General features: G+C 41.8%; 1 long non-coding RNA gene across 2 annotated transcripts; it reads left to right on the forward strand.

Moving 5' to 3' along the window:
- The first annotated feature begins 3,365 nt into the window (after positions 1-3,365).
- On the forward strand, positions 3,366-12,898 carry LOC144952795 (uncharacterized). 2 transcript variants are annotated; one of them, XR_013640697.1, is made up of 7 exons: positions 3,366-3,499; positions 5,927-6,044; positions 8,485-8,600; positions 9,505-10,560; positions 10,727-10,885; positions 11,871-11,966; positions 12,099-12,898. It is a non-coding gene; the product is annotated as an uncharacterized LOC144952795 (long non-coding RNA). The 2 variants fall into 2 exon arrangements; XR_013640696.1 differs by lacking the exon at positions 8,485-8,600.
- The last annotated feature ends 2,667 nt before the right edge of the window (positions 12,899-15,565 follow it).

A 15,565-nucleotide genomic window follows, 5' to 3' on the forward strand; every position in this document is an offset into this window, starting at 1 on the left:
CACAAAGGAGCATTTGAGGCTGTTAACACAACTTTGCAGGACCTCCGCAACAATTCAAGGACTACGGGTGGTGTAACTTTTCTCATGGCTGGTGACTTCTGACAAACCTTACCTGTAGTACCTGTAGTACTTCGAGGAACCAAAGCTGATGAGTTAAATCCCTGCATCAAGTCTTCATTCCTCTGGAGGCACGTAATGAAACTGAGACCAACTACAAAACAAGCGTGTATATCTCCATGGAGACCAAGAGAGGCAGGAAACTTTGCTGAAGCTCTTTTTGATATTGCAAATGGCAGAATTCTTGCTAACGGCACAGATGGACTTATCACCATGTCTAAAGGAATCCTTTCCATTTCGGAAGAGGAACTGGAAGGAAAAAGTGTACCCACATGTGTAATGTGAAGTTACACCTGGGTGATAGATAGTGATAGGCTCTGCTGGCCTCAGCCCGCAGCCAATGGGGAGTCGAGCCAGGGGCGTAGCCCTGGAGCTGGACAGTATCTTCGAGAAAGTTCCAGGGGTGTGGCTGAGGATTGGCTACGTGGTATCATGTGGGCCAAGGATTATAAGGGGTGGAGAGAAAGACAGCACGTGGTCATCAGTGTGCGGAGGAAGGAAGGGGGAAGCCACACTTGAAGGGGCCGTTACCCCTTCAAGTGTTAGGGTTCGCTACGTGCTGTATCGTAGCTCTTGTTAATAAATAAGTGTTGCCTCCATCGACGTCTCCTGCGCTACTTAATGCTTACTACACAAGTAAAGTATGACCTCGAGTTTTGATTATAGTGTGCTGATCTTTAAAGGTGCATTGAAAAATATTGATACTCCTGCTGTTATGGAGCGACTCATGCTGCCAACTATGGCTGCAAAGTTTGGTCGTGCATGTTATGTAGTAGTATAGAGTTAGCCTAATAACTTTAATCTAAATTGTTTTATGGTTGTTATTGTTTGACTTGCATCCCACTGGGATTTTTGCACACAGCGTTGATATACGGTGTTTTTTTCAAAAAGATTTTGCTGTTTTTTCCTGGATGTTTCTGTTGCGCGTCGTGACTTTAAGATGTTCTTTGTTCATGTTTGTTTGTTGCGGTTGCACCTGAGTCAAGAGCTGAATAAAAAGGCACCAAATTAAATACATGTTTCTGTTTGTCTTCTTGCATATGGCACTTTTGGATAGCTAAATGTCAATGTTCAGGTCTGCTGGCAACGAAAAGACTTTAGGAGAGAGCTTATGCAAGTCCTGTTATTCCTACATTGAAGAGACGGAGACCACACTGGCATATTATGTGGTCCATCATTTGGGTTCACATTTCCATTGCTTATTTAGTATTACAGTTTTTATTTTCCTAAACATGTTAAATTCATACGCAAATACTTGTTACATGTGTAATGCGGGCGTAAAGGGCTTGGCGGATGTGACGTCATGTGGGGGAGGAGTCAGGGTCACGTGAGAGGGAGATGGTATAGCGGTGAGACAGGAAGAGATCGGGGCAGTCGGGCGAGGGAAGAGTGGAGACCGCGTTGGGTGGTCGCCGTGCCCTCAGCCTGGTGGCCGAGGGGCTCAGCCAGCGGGATGGAAGAGAGTTGGTTGGAGACTGGACGAGGGTGAGGCCACGGAGGGCGAAAGCTGGGAGCAGCGACAGCAGCCGGAGAGGCTGCGTGTGGGAGACAGCAGCGAGGCTGCTAGGGGCTACAGCAGCCGGGGGCTGCAGAGCAAGAGAGCTACGGGAGCGACAGCAGCCGGAGGGGCTGCGTGTGGGGGAACAGCAGCAAGGCTGCTAAGGAGCTACGGGAGCGACGGAGACCAACAGCGGGGCTGTTGGCGGTGACGGGAGCGACAGCGAAGTCGGCACCGTGTGGAAGGAGCCAGATAAAGGACAGCCGTGTGGGAAACAGAAACGAACCCGAATAAAGGACACCAGACCAGATACTGTGGTCGAGTCCATTTATTACACATGCATTAAACTTTTTTGTATTTGTGTATGTATACCATTGGAACCTCCTTTGTAAATGCTTACCCCGAGCTCTCATACTCTGATGGTGCATTGTCTTTGAGTTGTGTGCCTTTTGGCGTCATCCGGTCCAACACCAATGGAGACTAGGCTCTAAGAAAAGCTGTCTCGGGTGTGGACCAATCAATTTCAAGGACAGTGCATACATTATCAGAGTTGTTTTTTTTTTGCATTCCGACCGCAGGTATTGTGGTCAATGCAAACATAACTCCTTGTAAAAAAGGTGTCAGTTTTGTTGCCAGATAAAAAGGGTAAAAAACAATTATGTGTATGTATATGTAGGACTTTAAATGATACGCGCCACGCGTTTGGTTGCGATGCGAGCGTGCAGCGGACAGTGGGGGCAACTGAGGATATACAGTTGTTGTTGCGCCAATTAAGGGGTGAGGTCATTAAGAGACGCCACAGGTGTTAAGGGTAACTGAGGACGCAGGCCGGTGATTGGTCGAGAGGGTGAGTGGTTGATGACTGGCGTCGGGGTGGCGACGATAACAGGATCACTTGAGGCTGGGGGCGAGTAGCGAAGCGAGGGATGACATAATTAATTGGGGCTGATTGGTTCGGGGATAAAGGCAGTGAGTGTATGGAGATACGGGAGTCATTGTTAGTGTTGGAGTTGGTGCCTGGGACAAGAGTGTATAGTATAGGGCAGCAGTGGACAAGAGTGTATAGTATAAGGTAGCAGTGGATAAGAGTGTATAGTATAAGGTAGCAGTGGACAAGGAGAATACAGTATACGGTAGCAGTGGATATAGAGAGTACGGACAGTACAATATGATACGTTACGATAGGTTCAACGCATGTGTAGAGGTATTACGTAGAGGGGTGTAGCAAGCCGTTACGTTGGGGTGTCTACATCAACGTCCGTACGTGAGGTGTCTACATCAACGTCCGCATACAGCCCCGCCCCTCGGGGGGCAGTTGGGTATATAAGGCGGTGCGCGAGAGAGCTCGAAGCAGTCGTTGGAACAGAAGAACCAGTGAAGACTGAAGACCAGCTAGCTAGCCCTGGGACTACCCGGACTCGCTGCTCTTATAAGAGCCGAGCAGGGCAAGCCAGGGGCGACCTCAGAGCAGCGAGGTCTGTGTCCTTGTGAGGGCCACACTGTAAAAATGACAACTCAAAATTGTTCACCTTACTAAGATTTTTGCATTCACTGACAATAAAATTGCTAGTTGGAACTTGAACTATCTGTTGTAAGCCACTTGAACTCACTTTCAGACGTTTCTGAGTAAAAGTTCATCTTACTTTATAAATTGAGTTGATTTTATTTTTAAGTTGTAGTTGACACCCAGTTAAAGTGAGGTCAACTTATCTGCGCATGCTCATTTGAAATTTGTCATGGCAACCGGCTGCCACGGGGTTTCCAAGGATTTTGCCAGGAGCTCTCTTCGACAGTTTGAAAGTTTGCGTCCGCCATTTTGTCACGATGCCAGCGGTAAATTTCTCTGACTTCTTGGCCGAAGATAAACAACATTCATTCTAACAGGTAAGCTAATCATATGAATATGTATATGCATTTGGTATTTGTATTACATTTCATTGCGCGAAACAAAATCGATAAATCATAACCAGGCGAGGCGTTAATGGCAATACAAAATCCCACACTTGCTAACGTTAATTGGTTAGAAGCTAACGTAGCTTATTTTGAACAGCTAAGCTCAATATAATTCTTGTCCACATATTAATTGAAAGATTTGTGTTGCCGTTATGTTTGTTATTCTCGATGAATGATATGGCATTGTTTTATGCACGTCTGCTTTGCTCATTGACCTGAAACCGAAGCACCGGCGGTAACAGTTCACATTGCTGCTCGTGATCAAGGTAGAACTAACGTGCTAAAACTTTGATACAAAACTTCGGTTTGATACGGTTAACTAGATTTATATAGCTTCTAGCATGCGACCTTTGTGTAGGGCTGGGTAAGTTGCCGAGTTCGATACTTTTTAGGTAACGTTACCGACCGAATTGCCTCGATACTATCGAGTAACTTTATCTAAAAATGACATGTGGTTCGGTTCCAGTTCCAGAATTCGATAACGTTACCTAAGGAGTTAACTCGTCAACGTCAGTGCTCAAACAAATACATATGAAATGCACAACGACACACATAAAGTCGCTCACGCACACTCATATTATGAGACGCGCGCGCGCACCCACAACTTTTCACACGCATACTTATATGAGACGACGCAAGCACACACACACAAACTCTCCGCGCACATATTCATATGAGACGCGAGCACACACACATAATACCTTAAAGATGTGGAAAAGTCGATCAAAAGTGTGGGTACATTTCTCCAGGCTCGATGCCAACAGCGCGCGATTCAGTATTCGCATTAAAATAATTGCTGCAAAGACCGGTACCACGACAAATATGATGAAGACCTTGACAGTGCACGGAGTAAACATAAGAGCAGAAAGTTGCTCCGTCTTCGACTGGTAAATGAAGAGATACCTTGTTGATCACTCCAGTGTTTATATTTCAATAAATAACCTACTGAATGTAACGTTACACACTGTCGTTCAAAAATGTGTTGGTTTGTCAGAATTTGTTTTCTGTAAGGATGCATTAAAGTTATCAAAGGGTGACATTACAACGTGTAATGTTACAAAATATTTCGTTTTTAAATAAATCTTTTTTGAATTTTTTATTCATCAAATAATCATGAAAAAAATTATCATAGTTTCCAAAATATTAAGCAGCAAACTGTTTTCATATTTCTGAAGGGTCATTTGACACTGAAGTAATGATTTTGAAAATTCAGCTTTGATATCACAGGAGTAAATTACATTTTGAAATATATTAAAATAATATTTTAAATTGTAATACTATTTCACAATATTAAGTTTTACTGTATTTTTTTATTTTTTAAAAATCAGTTTTGGTGAGCATGAGCTCTTTATAAAAAAAATATGTTCCTTTGTGCACTGGCTAAGGAGCATGAGTCAAACTAAAAAAATAAAACCAAAGTTTTTCTGAGGTAATGTGTTATGTATAGGGATGGGAATTGATAAGGATTTAACGATTGCTTATCGATCCGATTCCTTATCGATTCTCATTGGGTGAGGGAATAAGTACAAATGTGTTTGTTTGTATTAACTCGCTTTAATATCTGATCAGAAGACAGAGCACATACTGTATACACAAATTATGTGTAGCAACCTCAGAACAAATCTAAAAGTATAGGTGAGCTACTTCTCAAAGTGAGTGTGTGTGTGAGTGAGCATGTGTGCGTTTGTGTGTGAGTGAGTGAGCGCGAGAGAGTGTGTGTGCGCTAGTGAGTGAGCGAGAGTGTGTGCGTGAGCACTAGTGAGTGAGTGTGTATGTGTGCGCGTGTGTGAGTGAGTGAGCGCGAGAGAGTGTGTGTGCGCGCGCAAGTGTGTGTGTGTGCGCATGAGAGTGAGTGAGTGTATGAATGTGTGTGAGATAGCACGCGATGGCTTGTCGGAAAGCAACATGGCGTCCCGTTAAAGGCCTCATTATACTTCTGCGTCGAACTTCTGCCTCTGCCATGTTTGCCACGTTCTTAATCAAAACAATGCAGCGCGTGTGTGACATCATGACACATTTGCAACGAGCGGAACCGATACGCGGAATTGTTAAGCAGGCATGCTAACGGTTCCAAGGAATTGATTCACTGGGCACCGGTTCTGAAGAAGAATTGGTTCTCGGTTCCCATCCCTAGTTATGTAATCTTTTTAAAATGGATTTCATAAAATTGGTATCGAAAAAAGTATCGCTAGGAACCGGTATCGAAACTGAGGTATCGAAATTGGCACCGGATCGAAAGATTTTGAACAATACCCAGCCCTACCTTTGTGTGTTTTAGCCCTGAAGCTCAACAGCATTAATGTGAACGGTTGCGAAGTATGTCACTGTGTTAATTTTCTCCTCTTATTTTTGTGCTAGGTTTTCTATGAAGTGTCGCTTCTGCAGCTTTGCCAGTGCCAGTCAAGAACGTCTGCTTAGGCACCATCGGCTCAGGCACGGTAGAGGAGCTTACTGGCCGTGTGTTTACGGTGACTGTGTATGTACTTTTAAAACACCTGGCGCCTTAAAGTCACATTTGACCAGATCACATTTTAGGACAGCCAAAATACATGATAAATTCACCTTTTTTTGTAATCTATGTGAATTCCGGGAAATCTGCACGCAACAGTCTTTCTTCAAACACCTTGGACGCCATTTAAAAAAACATGAGACTGTGTGTTGCCCCTTCTTGAGATGTAGTTTTAAAACAAACAATCTAAAGACTTTTAGTTCACACAAAAGTAGGAAACACAAGCATGGTGATATCAGAACCTGTTTAAGAGCAGACTTAGAAAATGAACCTGTGTCCATTGAGACAGATTCCTCTGACCAACCATTAGGTATCTGTAGTGAGGAAGATACACTTCCAGGTAGTTCTGGAAATTCAGATGTCCAAGAAAAGGAGGAGTATGTAGATGCTGAGACTCTTGAACACAGGGCTGCTGGATTTTTTCTACGTATGCAAACTGAATTACATGTTAGTAGACACGCTGTACAGAAAATAGTTGAGGGGTTTAATGATATTTTACATCTTTCAAAATCCCACTCGCAACCAGGTATCAAAGCAGTGCTTGCAGAACACGGCATTGAATTAGATGATAGCGTTCTCCATAAGATTAATGATGCTGTCTTGGAAACAAATCCATTAATTGTAAGCACTCAAGGAAAGGGTGCATTGGCCACTGATCACAGGAGAAATCTTTTTTTTAAAGATAAGTTCCCTGTAATTCAGCCTACTGAGTATACATATAAAATAACCCATAAACAAACATTTGTTTATGTTTCAATCCTCCAGGTTCTTGGGACTTTGTTGAGACAGCCAGATTTTGTGGAGAAGTTGGTGTTTAGTCAAGGGGACAACCCAGGTAAATTTTGCTCTTTTCGAGACGGACAGTACTACAAAGACAATGGTCTTCTGGGTGTGCAAGATGCAAGTATCTCTATAGGACTTTACATAGATGACCTGGAACTATGTAATCCTTTGGGGTCCTCAAAAAAAATCCATAAAATTACTGCTGTCTATTGGATTTTGTTGAATTTACCAAGCAAGTTTCGCTCTACTCTCCCCCTAATTCAACTGGCTTGTCTTGGAAAAACTGTCGATGTCAGACAATTTGGGTATGATGCCTTTCTTTATCCTTTGATTAAGGATCTTGGATATCTTGAAAAGATAGGAGTGTATATTGAGACTCTAGATACATTTGTAAAGGGAACAGTGTTCTGTGTCTGTGCTGATAACCTTGGTGCACATAGCTTAGCAGGTTTTCAGGAAGCTTTAAATGTCGAAAAATTCTGCAGATTTTGTTGCATCAGTCGAGACCAAATTGGAAATTGTGAGCCAAGGAACTTTCCACTGAGAACTGCTACGCAACACGATTCTTTTGTGGAACAACTCAAGTTGAGTGATAAGCCTAAGCCATGTGTGAATGGTGTTAAATCATCCTGTGCTTTAAGTAAGTTGTCTTTCTTCCACCCAGTTACTGGATTTCCCCCTGATCTTTTGCATGATCTATTTGAAGGTGTTGTCGCAGCGGAATTAAGTTTGTGTTTAAAAGAATTGATTAGAAAAGGTTTCATTACATTCGATGGACTGAATAACCGCATAAAACAGTTTCCATACAAATTCTCTGATTTGGTCAACAAGCCACATGCAATTACAAAGACAAGCCTTGTATCTGGAAAGGTAAACGGTAACGGACATGAAAACTGGGCACTTTTACGTTTGCTACCTCTCTTGATCGGGAACTATATACCTGAACAAGAGCAGTCATGGGAAATTTTAATGGACCTTAAAGAGATTGTGGAGATTACGGTGTCTACTACGTTATCAGAGGGAACATTATGTTACTTGGGGAATAAATTGTCTGACCATCGCCAGTTACTCACTGACACCTTTCCTGAATTTAAGTTGAAACCAAAGCATCACTTCATTGATCACTATGTGCATCTCACACGGTGCTTTGGGCCATTAGTGGATCTGTGGACGTTTAGATTTGAGTCTAAGCATAGTTTTTTCAAACAGGCAATCAATGATGCTCACTGTTTTAAGAATGTACTACTCACCCTTTCCACTAAGCATCAACACCTCATGGCATATCTTCTTTACACACAGCAATTGTTCAAGCCAAAATTGCATGTTGGTAGTGTAGATAGAGTGAAAATATCATCTTTAGATGAAAAGCTCAGGACAGGACTAGAAAAGAAGTACCCAAATGAAGATGATGTGTCTCTTGCTAAAGAAGTACATTTGTATGGGACCCAGTATGTGAGGGACATGATAGTGTCTGCGGGTGAATGCAGTGGACTGCCAGAATTCTTTAGAATACTACACATATTGGTGGACAAGTGGTGTAAAGTGTATTTTGTCACCGCAAGATTATCATCTTGGTACATGGAACATTATCGGTCTTACCAACTTATTGATAACTGTCACTCAGATGTAGAGATCCTGGATCCAGAGACTTTGAACGATTACCACCCATTGGCTGCATACCAAGTTGGTAGAACTTTGATGGTGACCCCAAGGGCTTGGCTACTGCAGTAAATTGAAATGGTAAGCACCTTTCTGTTTGTATGTTTTCATAATTTTGTCATGTGTTAATGACTTGATTTTAAGTCTTCAAGGTACAGTCATGGCCAAAAGTATTGGTACCCCTCCGGATGTGTTGGTTTTCGAGCAAAACTCACAAACTTTTGAAGGTGTTTTTAATGTAATAACCAAACCAGGATATTTTCAATAGCTCAACAGAACTGAAACAACAAAAATTGGTTTCCTCAAATTCAACACAAAATATCACCAAAATACTGCGGGAAGTGAATACTGCATGGTCAAAAGTATTGGCACTCAAAATAACCGTCTTTTGCTGTGATACAAGCACACTTTTCATTGTTAAAATCCACAGCTAAGGTTATGGATAGTCAGACATCAGCTGTGGTAGCATTCCTGAGAAGTATAAGCCCATTTCTAAAGGATAATAAAGTCGATTCTACTTGAAGAAAACCTTATACTGTCCATATAAACCAACAGATGTATAGTAAGTAAACTGGAGATTTTTGTCCGTTAGAAATGGGCTGATATTTCTCAGGAGTGCTACCACAGCTGACGTCTGACTACCCATAACCTTAGCACTGGATTTTAACACTGAAAAGTGTGCTTTTATCACGGCAAAAGACACTTGTTGTGAAGGGTGCCAATACTTTCGACCATGCAGTATTCACTTTCCACAGTATTTTGGTGATATATTCTGTTACATTTGGGGAAACCAATTGTTGTTTCAGTTGTGTTGAGCTATTGAAAATATCCTGGTTTGGTTATTTTATCAAAAAACCTTCAAAAGTTTGCGAATTTTGCTTAAAAACCAACAATTCTTGAGGTGTGCCAATACTTTTGGCCATGACTGTATATGGCTTCAGTTTAAAGTGTCATGCAAATATCTGTTCTTCTTTTGTCCTCACAGGCTTTGTTGCTTCTGGTCCACATAAATCCCAAACTCGTCCGTAAGATTCGGCTGACCAAAGCTCCTGAAACTTTAGAGGAACTGTACAATGAACTGCGTCAAAAACTTGAACTTGTGGGTGAATTCTGTATACAGTATGAAGACTCAGACTTTGGCCAGGCAGTTTGCAACCTGATTGACATAGCAGAGTTACCTTCAGAAAAGGCTGTCTTGCATATTCTGTGGAGCAATGAGGACATGCCATCACCAGCACCTCCAACACCAACTCGGTCATCCTCCATCTCTTCCCTTGACACAGCCATCATTGGATCTCCAGGCTCAATCCACAGCTTATCTTCAGTTGTGCGGACATATAGGAGGAATGTTTCACAGTGGCCCACTCCGTTCCCAGTACCAGAATTCTCATATGATGTGGAACTGATACTCCGCAAGGGGAATGACACGTTTGAATTATTAGGGAAGGGTTTACATGTAACCAGAGATGTGAAAAAAGAGATTCTGGACAAGTTGGCACAAGAAATATTTTCTGTGAAAGCCTACCCTGAAAAACATGAGTTTGATTCTGTTGCTGCTGAACTTGTCAACAAACATCCCTGCCTCAAAGAGCCTGGTGGTGGTACTGGATATGCGGGATGGACAACCAGCATAAAGTACAAGATGGGGAACTACAGATCAAAACTACGTCAAGCTGGATGTAATGAGGTTGGTGTCAACAGGAGATCAAGAAGGGAGGAGGCGGATGATCATGGTGTCAACAGGCAAAGAAGAGATGATGATGATGGGGATGGTGGTCCGGAGGGAAGGTTTTCCTTGAAAAAACCAAAACGAGGTGAGGTCAACCATGTACCAGATCATCCTGAAAGCTACACCCAGGATGACTTGGAAGACCTGAGGTCTTCCCTGGTTGAAGCCATGAAGAAGAAAAACAAGGACATGGAGTTCATCAAACAGAAGATGGACATCACATTCTCCCTTAGGAGAATGGAGATTGTAGAGATGGAGCCCATGGTCTCAGAGGTTCTGGAGAGGTGGCCCGGTCTATTTCTTGAAGAACAGGTAAGGAATCTTTTTTTTTCTTGAACTTGGTGCATTTGTGTTATGTTTTTTCCATGATAGTGTATGTAGGTTAATTTGTATTATGGCTTTGAGTTTGCAGTCTTAATTATAACAATGAAATCACACTATCAGCTTGTTGTATTTGTATTGCATTTGTTTAATTCAGATTTGTCAAGAGTTCACTCGTGTGACCACCAAGGACCTGATGGGAACATTTAAAGCTGCCCTTGAGATGTTGACCCCTCGTCTGCTGAAATTGTATCGTGCCAGGAAGTGCGCCTTTAGTCGAGAGATGGAAACCCTTTTGGAAATGCTTGACAAACAGGTTGTTATATTGACTACAAGGCCCTTTCTTGGTAACACTTTACAATTTGGTTCGTTAGTTAACATTAGTTAACTACATTAGTTAACATTAACTAATAATGAACTGCACTTATACAGCATTTATTCATCTTTGTTAATGTTAATTTCGACATTTACTAATACTTTATTAAAATCTTATTAACATGAGTTAATGCACTGTGAACTAACATGAACAAACAATGAACAGCTTTATTCATATTAACTAACATTAACAAAGATTATTAAATACTATAACAAATGTATAGTTCATGTTAGTTAATACATTAAATAATGTTTAATAAATGAACCTTATTGTAAAGTGTTACCCTTTTCTTCAGTTTGTCCACTAATATTTAAACCATTAATCAAGAAGGAACTACCAAGCTAGCACTCTGCACTTTTGATGGAATATAACTTAATAATTTTTTTGCATCAGCTACATTGGTGAGCGAGTTCCATCTTGATTGTCTATTTAATACAGTAATATTTAAAGGATACGTTCACGGTTTTGCACTTTGAGCCTCCTCTGTGGGTTGATGAAATAGTGTTTGACACCCGAATTTTGACTATTGGTCCAGTCTTGAGCTTTTGGCTGATTTAGAATCGGCCCTGCCATGCTTCAGAATGGCTAGCTACATGCATTCACAAACCTGTCTTTAAATCAACCCTAAACGTTCGTTTTCAAAGATGTGCAACTCACCGATTGGTTAGTGGTGTTCGTTGAGTGTTCGTCAAACACTCTATTTCAGCCAAGATAAAAGTGCAAGGGCTCAAAGTGCAAAATAGTGAACTTATCCTTAAAAGACAAAAATAAACACTAACAAACTAACAGAGCCTGCAATTATTTTATCTGCCTACATGCACAATTGTAGAGATGGGAATACAAATGGAACCAAGTGCACATACAGGAGTACATTTCACAGAGCTAAACAAAAGTATTTGTTTGTTTTTATATTCTTCCAAAACAGACATCTGACATCACAAGTCATCGCAGACAGGCAGCTGTGGAAGGTCTTCCCATATTTCTGCGGGAGAATACTGAGAAGCTTTTCTCTAGATGCCTGGTGAGTGCAGCTTGGAAGACCTTCAGCTTTTAGTAGTGTTGTATAGCAAAGAGGCCATACACAAATAGACATCACTCTTTATTGACTAGTTTTCTACAGGACATTATTTCAGTGGTGTTTTTGTTTTGTCAGGCAACTGATGCAGATGACAAACAGGTGAAAGGCATCAAGATGGGGGTCCTCACAGTGCTTGATGATGATGACGACACAGTCATTAATATTGCCCTTGTGTTGGAGGAAACCATTGTCCTGAAAGACATCCCAGACACCCCGACTGCGCTTGCGTATCTTTTTGGCTTGCTTTATGCCCTTAACATGGAGTTCCCAAAAGACATCAAGTATACCTGTGAAACTATCCAGCACATTTTCATGGAAATGTCCACCAATTGCTCACAGCGTGTCCGGAGCTTCAAGACCAAGCTGTTAAACCAGTGATTCATTTTCCATGGGGAAGATTTATTTTATCATGTTTGTTCATTTATGTTTGGATATTTTGTAAGTCTTCACATGGACCACCTTATAGTTTTTATGTTGTTCTTTTATTTTGACTAAAAAAAAATCTGTTATTTGTAGCTGTCATATAACTGTCACGAGAATATTGATTGTTTCTCAGTAGAAGCAAGCTGTGTTTCACAATTACTGTTATAGCCTGCGTGTTTGCATTTTTGGCTAATTTCAAAGTTCAGATAATTCAGAACGTTTAGACAATTTGGCTTTTTCAGCTGGGGATTTACACATTTCTGAATTAATACTTAGGCACTATACAACTGTTTATCGGTCATCTTTGACAATATTGCATTATTTGTAAGGTCTCAACAAGAGTCGGAAAGTAAAAAAAAAGATGTATTTGCTTTGGGTATAACTCGTTTACATTGCCCAATGCCCATACTGATGTCATTATGGAATTGTAAAGCTGTGCCAAAGTCGTTCAAATAAACATGCATAAATTAACAGTTTTACTGTCAGTGGATGATTTAGTGTGTGTGTGTGTGGGGGGGGGGTAATTTAAACTCAAAATAGTAAGCTTTTACAGACTTAAAAGTTCCAGTAACTTGAACTAAAAAAACTTAGTTGTACGAACTTGAAAAACTTAGCTGACGCAACTTAATAATTGTTGTTCTTCAAAACTTAAAAAATTAAGTTGATATCTTCAACTCAAAAATTCTGTGCAGTCGGTTACCTTGAAAATTTGAGTTGAACTAACTTAGCTGACGCAACTTAATAATTGTTGTTCTTCAAAACTTAAAAAATTAAGTTGATATCTTCAACTCAAAAATTCTGTGCAGTCGGTTGCCTTGAAAATTTGAGTTGAACTAACTTTTTCTTTTTTACAGTGCAGGTTCGTGTGGCTGAGGGTCGGACCTGAGCCGAAGCTGGGCCAGGTCAGTTAGCCTCTACTAGGATGGTCTGGGTTAGAGCAGTGTAGGAGCTGACGGGGAAACGTTAGCCGAGGGACACTGCCTCGGATAGACCGGGTGAAGGGGCCGTTACCCCTTCCTGTGTTAGGGTGCGCTATGTACTGTATAGTACCCATTTGTTAATAAATACGCGTTGCCTCCGTCAAAAGTCTCCTGCGCTACTTACGCCGTTACACATGTATGGTACGTAGCTTTAGCGATTTCATTTTAGGGTTACCACGATACGATACGTACATTTCTATGAAATTGCAGTTCAAATAGGTAGGCTAAGAATTTACCTTGTTTTTTACTTTAAATTTTACCGTGCAATACGGTATTGTAATTAATAAATACATACAGTATATAGTTTACAGTACGGTACTGTAAATTACTGTTTTGCTAAATTATCACCATTCTTTAAGACTCCTGGGTAGGCTGGGCCATCTTCGACTCACGATATTTTCGACTTATGATGGGGTCGTCGTAACGCATCTCAATCGTAAGTCAGGGACTACCTGTATATATTTTCACCCGGGCAACGCCGGGTACTTCCCGCTAGTCTTACCTATAAACATCATTCTTTGTCCGTCTGTCTGTCCCTCTGTATGTGCACGCGCGCTTGGGAGGGATTACGCTCTCGAACGGTGGGATTGACGTCGAAAAAATCTAGCCGGGCAGCACGCCCTAAGCACCGTGCTTGGCATAGGCCATTCCGTTTTGCCATCCTAAACTTTAAAGTAGTTTAATTAACTAGCGCGAAACGCTGACTGGGGGTTGCCCCTAGCAACACGCACGCCGTCGGGAGGGGATTCTCATTTGCGTGGACAATCTACAAGCTGAGTCACGCATATTAACAGCTCCGTTAAAACATAGATATTACTGTTTACTAATTCTTATTACTCTTAATTATTAGGTGAGATGATAGAGGTTCAGCAATGTTTGATGATCGTTAATATACACGATGTAACACCTTTATTTTTTCCTGGGTAGTGTTATTTTTTATTTGCTTAAACCGAGAAGAACTAGCGACCTTCCGCATCATGCCGACAGATAACACGCCTGTGAGACAGAACCTGTACCCTGTACCAATCGCAGTGAAGGATCAATTCGATCGTTAAGTGAAAGCGATGCTTGACATTGGGGTCGTTGAGTCACTCAGTATTCGAGCCAGTTGTCTGCGTGGGGAAGGATGGCACAGTGCGATTCCGTGTGGATCATCGACGCCTGAATAGAATCACGGTGGCAGATGCAGAGCCAATCGCAAACATGGAGGCATTGCTCACGCAACTGGGGGGGGGGATCCCAGTACTTTTCAAAGCTTAACCTTACAAAAGGGTATTGGCAAATACCAGTGGCAAAGAATGATCGGCACAAGATGGCCTTTGCATCTCATGGATGGACTGTATTATTTGAACAGTGAGAGACAGAATAACAACAACATCCAGAGAAAAGCATGTCAAAAATGGGTAGTCCTGTGTGGACCTAGGTAGGCTAGGATAGGGTCGCTAGGGGTAAGCGCAGTCCGTAGGTCGGCACGCTTCACCCCAGGGGCTACCGTGGTATCGATCCGCTGAGACAGCGAGCCACAAGCCCTGTACAGACCAGGAGTAGGACGCTAAAGGCGCGAGCACAGCCCGTACATCGGCAGCCGGGTAGGGTGAACAAGGAGAGCAGAAAATAGGATAGGGATGCGGCGAGTGAGGGAGCGAACGAGCGACGGATCTTCGGCTGAACTAAACAAGTGTTATATAAACAAACTGTAATAAAGTTGCCCGGACAGAAGACGAGAAATCGTTTGCCTTCATTTACAATACGACACATTTCATAAAAGCGTGTGTTTTTTAAAGAGTTGTTTTAAATATCTATTATTTTGTTAGTGATATTGTTTGGAAAATAAGCCATTACAAAATGGTTGTCCTGCAGCTTTTATATTAACATTGAGCCGATTTTTCTCTCAGATGTTAGACGTTGAACGTGTATTGTATACAATTAGCAGGTGTTATTATTGCGATTTGGGTGGACACTGTACAGGGGTTGAGCAGTGTAGTGGTGTGAATTGGGGTTGATTTGTGTGCATCTGGTCATAATTACAGATGCACGAATGCTCCTCTGAAGAACACTGGGTAATAAAGATCACGGGAGGAGAGGGATAGGCCAGGCCGGTTACACAAACAAGCTTGCCGAGTGCCGACGGGAAGAAAA

The sequence above is a fragment of the Lampetra fluviatilis genome, chromosome 70 (genome assembly GCF_964198595.1).
Source record: "Lampetra fluviatilis chromosome 70, kcLamFluv1.1, whole genome shotgun sequence".
NCBI classification, from domain to species: domain Eukaryota; kingdom Metazoa; phylum Chordata; class Hyperoartia; order Petromyzontiformes; family Petromyzontidae; genus Lampetra; species Lampetra fluviatilis.